Here is a 10,772-nt window from a genome sequence, read left to right as displayed (position 1 = left end):
TCACTCCCTTGTGCACTATTCCAACAATGTTTGGATATCCTTTCACTGCTCTCTTAGCTTGCACGCCTATGCAACTCTGACTTTAACTCTTATTTCTTCTGAAGATATCATCTGAAACAAGCTAAACCATTTTTAGCGAAGCATGACGGTGCTACAGGATCTGGTACACATCCTGCACACTGGTATAACCTTGTAAGTACCTGTCCTTCGGTACAACAACAAGGTCGCCTCCTCTTATTTGATCAACCATTTGTCATGTAAAAAATGCAGAGGGGGATGCAAGGAGCAAAAGGCCTGCACATCCAAGCAAGTGGTAACATCGACCTGTACATGGAACATCCCAAGCGCAAGCAGAGCTGCAGTGAGCTTGTACAACGAGCTAGCGTAAGTCCCTGCATTTCATTTCATTCGTACTTGCCTGCGTGTATGATTTTTGTGCAGTGGCGGATCCACGAATTCAAGTTACCAGGGGCGAAAATTTAACTTAAAAAATACGAAGGCACTTGCACTCCAGAAATCAACATAACTTGAGAAATGTGAAGCTACATGCAGTTTGAAAACCAGCTAATGATCCAAAGTAGTTCCAGATTATAAACACTAAATGATGTAAGCACCAAAAAACACAAAATGCAACATGGTGTACAAGGACTACTAACATGGTCTGTACCTGTTTGAATTATTCATTCTCTGGCTGAAAATATCGAAGTGTGATTGCACCTATAACCAGTGCGCAAACTGCATATCAATATATCTATCCTGCACAAGTATGCCAATAGTTTCAAACAACACATTAGAAAAGTATTTATGCTACGTTGTCATGATACGGGGACTTTCTGGTAGATGGACTCGACGTTTCCTCAAGCCATGAAAATGTACTATAATTTGCTTGTCATCAATGCCTGCAAATCTCTATGTCTCTTTGAACATAGCAGATCATCATTAGACACTAAATCCTTCAATTGGAGCTTGCAAAATGCTTGCATTAGATACCTCATTAGACACTGTATGTTCATCACCAGGAGCATTTAAAATGTTTGCATCAAATCCTTCATTAGCAGTCTGTTCATTAGACACTTCAGGCTCAAGAACAACATGAGCTTGTATGTTTGCACCAGAAACTTGATTAGATACATGAGGTTCAGTCAGTTCAGTATTGATTGGGGGAGTTATAAAATAAGCAGAAATTGGTTTCATTTTCTCATAGATTCCCTACGCACAAGCAGTTTTACAACACCGTCAGGTTTAACTATTGGCCAGAAATTGAACAGTTGAATTAGATATAATCAAGGATGTGATTTACCTGCTTGTTGCGCATGCTGCTCTTGCAAGCTGCGAGTCTCCGTTTGCGCAAGATCGATGCCATGCCCGTGCTGCCGCCGCTGCCTCCCACGCAGGCTACACCCAGGGTTGGAAATTCATCTTCTTGTCCTTCCATTCGCTTGAAGCCCGACGACCAGTGTCCAACGAGGGCGCGAGGAAGTGTTGTGTCGCTCTATCCATCGGCGGCTAGGTTAGGAGCGAACCAGACTGGAGGCTAGAGCGAACGAATTGGGATTTTTCCTGCCGTCGATCGATATGGGAGGCACTCGTTTGGGCCGCGAGCGTACTATAGGGCCTGCCTTCCACATACGTTATTGGCCCATCCAAATTGAAACGTTTTTCTTCATTTTTTACATTGCTTGCTCGTGCGTTGGGATGAACAAAACTAGCCTGGGCCAACCTGGACGACTCAAACTAGGTGCACACTTTCCAGCCACCCGAGGCGGCCGCCCATACCGGCCCCTACGGTGGTGTCGCCCCTTTTTGCTTGTATGATTGGGGTAGTGAAAAATATTCTAGTGGCACTTTTGATTTACCCACAGAATGGTTGAATTTCTTGTTTCTATGAACTGAGTTCGCCAATAATGTGAAGGATGCCAGTCTTTTCATCCTATTGTAGATTGCTTAGATCTCGATATGCCAAATGTAATCGCATGAAATATACAGTAAAAGCCAGTGTGATGTGTGTGGCTACAACAAGTCTGACAACCCGTCCTCATATAACATATAAAGGACGCACCATCTTATCAGATTAACCATTCGACTTACCAATGAAGTGTGGGAAGAAAGAAGTATTGGGACTGCGAGTCCAAGCAATTGATGCCAGGGAATCCTTCGTAGAACCTTGTAAGTGAAAAAGAAGTTGCAGTGTGCCTGTACAAAGAGCTTGTGTAAGTTCAGTTACCTGCTTCTCGGATTTTTAGTTAGCCACTTATTGCAAAATTATTCAATTAAGTTGCTTGGCTTAATTTAGTTTGTTACTGATTACATAATGCCATAGCCTGTTAATCTATTATAGACTGTGCCTATCTATGTGTTTGGTACTTACTGTTAAGAATTACCTATTTGCCTGAACTTAAATAGCTACTTAAGCACGTAGATAGCTGGTCATATGTACTTGTAAGGTGCAGCAGAATTCATGTGTAATTTACGTTCTAATACCCTGTTTGTTTAAATGGTTTGCTGTTATCACTTGAAGCACTAGTAATGTTTGCATGTTCATAGATAGACAACTGTCAGGTTTATATGCGGGACACCATCTTTTTAACTTATATATATGTGTGTGTATGTGTGTGTGTGTGTCTTGGAATCACTTTGCTTACATCAAAGAAATTTACAAATGTCTGTGTTGCTGGTAAATGGTACCGACTTGTTAATTTAATACGTTGCCAAGAACTTGTTAGTTTTACTAGTTCATGTGTAATTAAATACTATGGAAAAACTCTTTAATTTTACTAGTTTGATGTTAGTTTCTTATGGCTCATGCAACACTTAATTTATGATTGCTAACATTCAAGTTTGTAGGATCCAACTGAAACTTCGTTGGCACAACATGTATGTTTTCAGAAACTTCCTTGTTTACCTGGTTTGCTGCTGTAACTTGTTGCTGTAATCATCTTACCAACTTCAAGTTTTCAGGATCCAATTGGAAGTCCAATTGCACAGCAGGTACATTTAAAAAAAAATATTTGTGTAAGAGGTTTGCTGCTGTAACTTGTGAGGGAGTCTTGGATTAGGGGGTCCCCGGGCGTCCGGGCTATGTGACATGGGCCGGACTGCTGGGTCGTGAAGATACAAGATAGAGGGCTTTTCCCCGTGTCCGGATGGGACTCTCCTTTGCGTGGATGGCAAGCTTGGCGTTCGGATATGAAGATTCCTTTCTCTGTAAACTGAATCTGTACAACCCTAGGCCCTTCCGGTGTCTATATAAACCGGAGGGTTTAGTCCGTAGAGGTAATCATAATCATACAGGCTAGGCATCTAGGGTTTAGCCATTACGATCTTGAGGTAGATCAACACTTGTAACCCCTATACTCATCAAAGTCAATCAATCAGGAAGTAGGGTATTAGCTCCATTAAGAGGGACCGAACCTGGGTAAACATCGTATTCTAGTCTCCTGTTATCTTCGATCCTCAGACGCACTGTTCGGGACCCCTTACCCGAGATCTGCCGGTTTTGACACCGACATTGGTGCTTTCATTGAGAGTTCCACTCTGCCGTCGTCAGAAGGCTCGATGGCTCCATCGATCGTCTACAACAATGCCGCCATGAAGGAGACTTTTCTCCCCGGCCAAATTTTCGTATTCGGCGGCTTCGCACTGCGGGCCAACTCGATTGGCCATCTGGAGCAGTTCGACAGCTACGCCCCGGGTCATCAAATCAGTTTTCGAAATCTGAACTACGTCGCTGATATCTGAGGAGACTTGATCTTCTAGGGGTTCACGTCAATGACTACCGCTCTGGCCTTAGATCCGGAGCAAACTGCTAGGTCCGAAGATGGGAGTGCGGAACCCACTGGACTCTCCACAATTATGGAGCTCACCACCCCAGATCCAGATAGGACTGTGTCATCGGCAGGCCTGGAGCCTAGCCGGACTCTCCTCGTCACTGAAGGGCTGGACTCGTCCCCAGATCCTAACTGCGGACTCTCGAGGTCTGCGGCAAACGGGCGCGGCCCAGAGGCCTTTTTCTCACTTAGCGCCAAAATCTCTTGTCCCCCCGTCCAACCCTCGCCTTTAAGCGAGGCCCTGGACCTAATGCGATCCCTCGCCATTGCAGATGAATCACTGCCAAACTATGCCCAGCCCATGCTAGGGGCTGAGAGCGGGAAATTTTACGTCCCACCCACCACCCACTTCATAGCAACTGTCGAGGATTTAACGGACATGCTCGACTATGCCTCCGAAGACATCGACAGTATGGACGATGCCGGAGATGAGCAAGACCAAAACCCACTATTCACCGGACGCTGGACGACCACTTCCACATATGATGTGTACATGGTAGACACACCCAAAGAGGACGACGACGATGGCGAGAAGGATCCAGTTAAGGACGAGCCTGCTAAAGCACCCCCCGAAGCATCGACGTCAGCGGCGCCGCTCAAAATCGCGCCGCGACAAAGATAGCAATACCGGCACTGGAGACAATAATACTCCAGAGAACGCCGAAGACCCCGAAGCCCCTGTCGAGCCAACACCCAAACAGGATGATTGGGAGGACGGGCAAGTTAACCTCGACGATCCTATCAGGAACGGGGGCTCGGAGGACAGTAACTACCTACCGATCTCCGAAGAGGATGTGAGCCTCGACGACGAAGATTTCATCATGCCGGAGGAACCCCTCGAACAAGAGCACTTTAAGCGCCGGCTAATCGCCACTGCAAGAAGCCTGAAAAAGAAGCAGCACCAACTTCAAGCTGATCAGGATTTACTCAATGACAGATGGACTAATGTCCTGGCAGCTGAGGAATACGGCCTCGAACGCCCAACAAAGAGCTACCTGAAGCGCAAGCTGCTACCCCAATTCGATGATGAGGCCCTAGAGCCCGCACTGCCAACGCGTGATGCTGCTGACAGACCTGACCGACCACCACGTGGCCGGGACAGAGCGGCAACTCAAGCCGAACACCAGCCCGCATCACCTTGGTGTAGAGGTAGAGAAACAGAGGCTCCAGGATACACCTATGACCTATGACAGGACCTGGAATATAGATCCGGTCAGACCAGATCAATCTATGGATCACGGGGGCATGCCCCAGCATGAGAAGACGGCTATCAGGCCTGGCGCGACAAGCATAACTACACCTGGGCCGGAAACTGCATACGGACTTCATCCAAACTGCGCCGTGACATGGCCCAATATAGAGGCGCCGCACACCCCCTATGCTTCACCGATGAGGTAATGGACCACCAGTTCCCAGAAGGGTTTAAACCTGTGAACATTGAATCATATGATGGTACAACAGATCCCGCAGTATGGATTGAAGATTTTCTTCTCCGCATTCACATGGCTCGCGGTGATGATCTACATGCCATCAAATATCTCTCCCTAAAACTTAAGGGACCGGCACGACACTGGTTAAACAGCCTCCCAGAAAACTCTATTGGCAGCTGGGAAGATTTCGAAGATGCCTTTAGAGACAACTTCCAAGGTACCTATGTACGGCCCCCAGACGCCGCTGAACTCAGTCACATAGTCCAACAACCTGGAGAGTCAGTCCGGAAGCTTTGGACCAGGTTCTTAATTAAAAAGAACCAAATTGTAGATTCTCCAGACGCCGAAGCCCTCGCGGCATTTAAACACAGCGTACGCGACGAATGGCTCGCCAGACATGTTGACCAAGAAAAGCCGAAGTCCATGGGAGCCCTTACTGCACTCATGACCCGCTTTTTGCGCGGGAGAAGACAGGTGGCTAGCCCATAGAAGCAATAGCACCAGCGACCCCGGCACCTCCAAAGCCAGGGACGGCAACGGCAGGCCATGACGCAACAAGCACAAGCGTCGAATCAACAATGAAAGTACCGAAGACACGACGGTCAATGCCCGATTCAGTGGCTCTAAATCCGGTCAGCGGAAGAAGCCATTCAAAGGAAATAGAGATGGTCCATCCAGTTTGGACAGAATATCGATCGGCCTTGCCAGATTCACGGCACCCCCGATAAGTGTGCCAATCATTCCAACAGAAACTGTTGGGTCTTTAAACAGGCCGGCAAGCTCAGCGCCGAACACAAGGGGAAAGGGCCGCCCAGTGAGGACGACGATGAAGAGCCTCGTCAACCGAGCACAGGGGGACAGAAGAAATTTCCCCCCGAGGTAAAAACGGTGAATATGATATATGTCACACATATCCCTAAGCGAGAGCGCAAGCGCGCATTACGGGACATCTACGCCATAGAGCCGGTGGCCCCAAAATTCAACCCATGGTTGGCTTGTCCGATCACCTTCGATCAAAAGGATCACCCAACCAGTATCCGTCATGGAGGTTCGGTAGCTCTGGTCCTCGATCCAATCATCGACGAATTCCACCTTACGCGAGTCCTTATGGACGGCGGCAGCAGTCTCAACCTGCTTTATCAGGACAATGTCCGCAAAATGGGCATTGATCCGTCAAGAATCAAGCCCACTACAACTACCTTTAAAGGAGTAATACCTGGTTTAGAGGCCCGCTGCACGGGCTCAATAACATTGGAAGTCGTCTTCGGTTCGCCAGACAACTTCCGAAGCGAAGACTTGATCTTCGATATCGTCCCCTTCCGGTGGCTATCACGCACTGCTCGGAGGAACCGCTTTTGCCCATTTCAATGCGGTCCCGCACTATGCTTATCTAAAGCTCAAGATGCCTGGCTCACGTGGCGTCATAACAGTCAATGGAAACACGGAACGCTCCCTCCGTATGGAGGAGCATACCCCGGCCCTCACGGCCGAAGTACAGAGTGGCCTTATCAAGCCGCACACCTCATTAGCCATCAAGCCGCCGGACTTTGTTAAACAAGCCCGGTCAGTTCCGCATGCTGATAGCTCAGTAATTCCAGAGCTAGAGTAGCAGTTTCGCCTCCGTCGATCGCCATACACATCCATGAAACTCGTACAATGTGTGCATGATTATGCACTCAAAATCCCTTGGGCATCAGCGGAGGCACAACGCGGAGAGGCCTATAGTATGGTTCGACCCTATATGGTCCTCCTTTTTTCTTCAATAATTTTTTCTCTTTTACCTCAGGTGCATTAAAGTGGATTCATTCTCCAGGCGTGTGTGTGTGCTTTCCATGGGCCTGATCTCGATTTCTTCTTAAGCTGTTATGTCCTCCGAAGTGAAGTGGATTGGTCGAAAGCTAGACTCCAACATCATCGATATTCCAATAACCGGCTCTGATACAAGGCTTAGAACCTTCAATATTTAGCCATTATTCCCAGTTCAGGTGGGTAGGTACCAAAAGTTATAAATAGGCCCAATTTCTCCTTTTATAACACCTATTCCTCCTACGGACTTACAAGGATTCTCTTCGAGCCCGGTTTTGTACAAATAGCCGAAGACCATTCCACTCAAGGAATCTCTCTCTCCAAGGCGAAAGCGGTGCAGACGTGCGGTAGGAGGTCCAAAGGATTTTGTAGACCACAACTTTATTCAAGGACATGTATAGAGCTTATCCCATTATTCTTAGACCCCCGGCATGTAAAATGGCCTTGGTGATTATGGAGCCCTCTGTAAGATCACGTTTTCATGTATCAATCAGATTCTTGTGAAGACAATTTTTATTCGGTATCGACCTTATTCATAAATTGTATTCTATCTCCTCGGTCGTTTCACTCACACACCTCGGCAAAAATTGCCAGGGGCTCTATGTGGCCACATACGTGTTGCCAAACAAAAGCCCGAATAGCTTTATAGAACACTTCAGCGTCCTGAACTTGGCATTATATGCATCGGCTCCGAATCATGCCTTTGGTCAATAGTTGGGTTGCCCGGCTCCTATGTTTGCTACCTTACGTTCCGCTTGTTCGACTAGGGTAGTAAAGGGAGAACTACTGTGATTGTGATTCTGGTTCGTCCGCTCAAGCACCTCAGCAGAGAAAGCCGAAAACTGACTGTCATGATGTGGCGAGAGCTGGTCAGCCACTCAGCGACTTACTAAATCTTTAGCTATTTTTTCCGTATTACACGAAGGATTGTTTTTCCGGTCACGTGCGTAACGCATCCGCATCCAGATAGCCGCGTACATACCAGGGGCTATCTTATAGCACCATCGTCAAACTCCTATGGCTAAGTGAGAGCGGTAAAGCTGCGTAGTCTGATTGCCTGGTTCGCCGCACTAACACCTCCTTTACGGACCAAGACGTTGGGTCAAGTGTGATCATGTGCTATTCCGAACACCCCCATAGTATCTACGTGGGGGCTGAAGCCGACGACTGGAAAACTCTCAGTAATACAAAAACGGCCGCACAGGAGGAATGGACTTTCAAACAATGGCACAAATATATCACATAGCTTTAATATATAATAAAACCGTCCAGGCAGTGTGGGTACATTCATTCGAACATAATGTCCTTTGAGCATTGACCCTCTATCAAGCGGGCACCCTCTAGGACATTGTCTAAGTAGCGCTCTGGCGTGCGGTGGTCCTTCCCTCCGGGAGGGCCCTCGACTGCAATAACGGCGGCCTTCATCTTCGCCCAGTGCATCTTGACGCGGGCGAAGGCCATCCGTGCACCTTCTATGCACACTGACCGCTTGATTGCGTCGATTCAGGGCAGTGCATCGATGAGTCGTTGCAGCAGGCTGAAATAGTTGCTCAGAATGGGATCAGCTGGCCGTAGCCGAACTATGACATCCTTCATGGCCGCTCCGGACATCTTATGCAGCTCGGCCCACTGCGCCATTTGGTCATTTAGCAGCGCCGGGCGCTCCTGCGCTGCGAATTGTGACCAGAACAGCTTCTCCATTGCATGTCCGTCCTGGGCCTGGAAGAATTGCGCGGCGTAGACGGCACTCTTTGGAAGATCCGCAAAGGCGTCTGGAGAACTCCACAGTCGGTTAAGCAAGGCATATCTCTGACCGCCAAACTTAGTCTATAAAAGAAAGGGCTTACCAGCCGCGATCTGTCCAGCCTGCCGGATCTCCTCGCGAGCCGCTCTAGACTCGGACCGCGCCTCTTTGGCTTCCTGAAGGGCCTTGTCGAGTTCGGTTGCCTTGGCTTTATTCTCCTCCTCAAGGGACTTGCACTTGCGGGCGGTGTCCTTGAACTGGCGCCGGGTGGCCTGTTCAACCCTCAAATCTGCAGTTGCTTTATCAGCGGCCGCATTGCTCACCCTTGCCTCCTCCATGGCCCGAGCAAGTTCACCCCTGAGGGTCTCGACCTCGGCAGCCCCATCTGCAATTATGCACATAACAGCGTCAAAGTTTCAACCTAGCATTCGCACATCTATATTGGCACAAACGGGATGTTCGAAACATACCTTGCGCCTCATCGAGCCGCTTGTTAATGAGGACAATGTCCTCATCGGCCAGCTTCAGTTTTTGCTTTACTTCGGAAACCTCCGTAGCCTGAGCGGTTGCCGCTAACCGTGAAGCCTATTTTCCCAATCAAATAAGTATGTTATTTCCTGCAGATATCTATAGATCCTCTGTTCGCCCTTCTTCATGGGCTGACCAGAGTCTCAGGGGCTACTATCTATATACAGGCATATTTTTCATATGGAAGGTGGCTAAAGACATTACATCGCATACCTTGAAGCATGTTAGTAGGCTCATAAAGGCTTCATTTAGCCTGCTTTTAGCGGACTGAATCTTCTCATCCACCGTACCCATCAAGGTACGGTGCTCCTCCTAGATGGACGCACTCTGCAGTACGTCCATCAGAGTGTTCGGCGCCTCCGGATTCATGGAGGTCGCCGCAGGAATAGGTGCACCCCCTCCCTTGGAGGGGGCCGCTCACTCGACTCCGGATCCGTCTCCGGAGCAGTATTCAGCTGGGGGCCGGACAATCCAAGGCCCCCATCGCCGGTTCCTACGGGGGTCGTGCCCCCCGTGCCCTTGACAACCGAGGTGTTACCCTCTGGTGCCGTCTTAATGGTCCCCCGCACCTCTTGGTGGTCCAGAGAAATCCTCTGGGATGACACCTCAAGGTCATCCGCCCTAGGGGGCGAGGAAGCTCGCGGAGGCGTCTCGCTCTCCATCATCTCCAGTGGCAAATCCCCCGATGAGGAGGATTGTTGTGGGAGATTGCGGGCCGGACTGAAACACATGGTTTAATATTATTCTCACAATTTATAAAGGATTGGATATATGTAAAGCATCCTTAGGTACTTACGATTCGGCAAGGGACTTGGCCCGGGAGCGGGGCTTGGGGATAGCTTTGGCGTCCGAATCTGAGTCATCCGAGAGGGACAACTTTCCCCTCTTGGAGACCCCTGCCTCCGGATCTGTGGAGGCCGCCCTCTTCTTCCCTTTGGGAGGAGGGCTGTCTTCTTCCTCCTCCTCCTCGTCTTTGTCTTCGTCTCCCTCGTGAGAGGAGGGAGCCTCGGTCCCTCCGGACATAGCGTCCGAAGTACCTTCAGGGTGGAGGCCACTTTCGGCCTCCTTGTTCTTCTTCTTCTTCTTGTCCTTCTTTACCGACGCTTGGTATGGAGCCGGGACTAGCATCCTCATTAAGAGAGGATCAGCTGGGTCTTCGGGGAGGGGGGCAGACACCTGATCCGCTCTGCCTTCTTTGTCTAGACATGTTTAGAGGATGGAATTATCAGTATATCCCCTTGGATTAATAAACCAAGTTATTGGCGGAAACTTAACCCTTACCGGGGTGGCCGGATGATTGCAGTCCAGGCCGACGTCTTCGGACGTCTCCGGCCACGACTTTTGAGATTTGAAGAGCAGTTTCCAGATCTCTTTGTGCGTCGTGCCAAAGAATTGTTGTACAGTTCGCGGCCCTTCCAGATTAAAATCCCACAAGCA

This window comes from Aegilops tauschii, chromosome 4 (genome assembly GCF_002575655.3).
Source record: "Aegilops tauschii subsp. strangulata cultivar AL8/78 chromosome 4, Aet v6.0, whole genome shotgun sequence".
Taxonomy (NCBI): Eukaryota; Viridiplantae; Streptophyta; class Magnoliopsida; order Poales; family Poaceae; genus Aegilops; species Aegilops tauschii.
The sequence above is the reverse complement of the archived record's forward strand: the minus strand, read 5'-3'. Positions refer to the sequence as shown.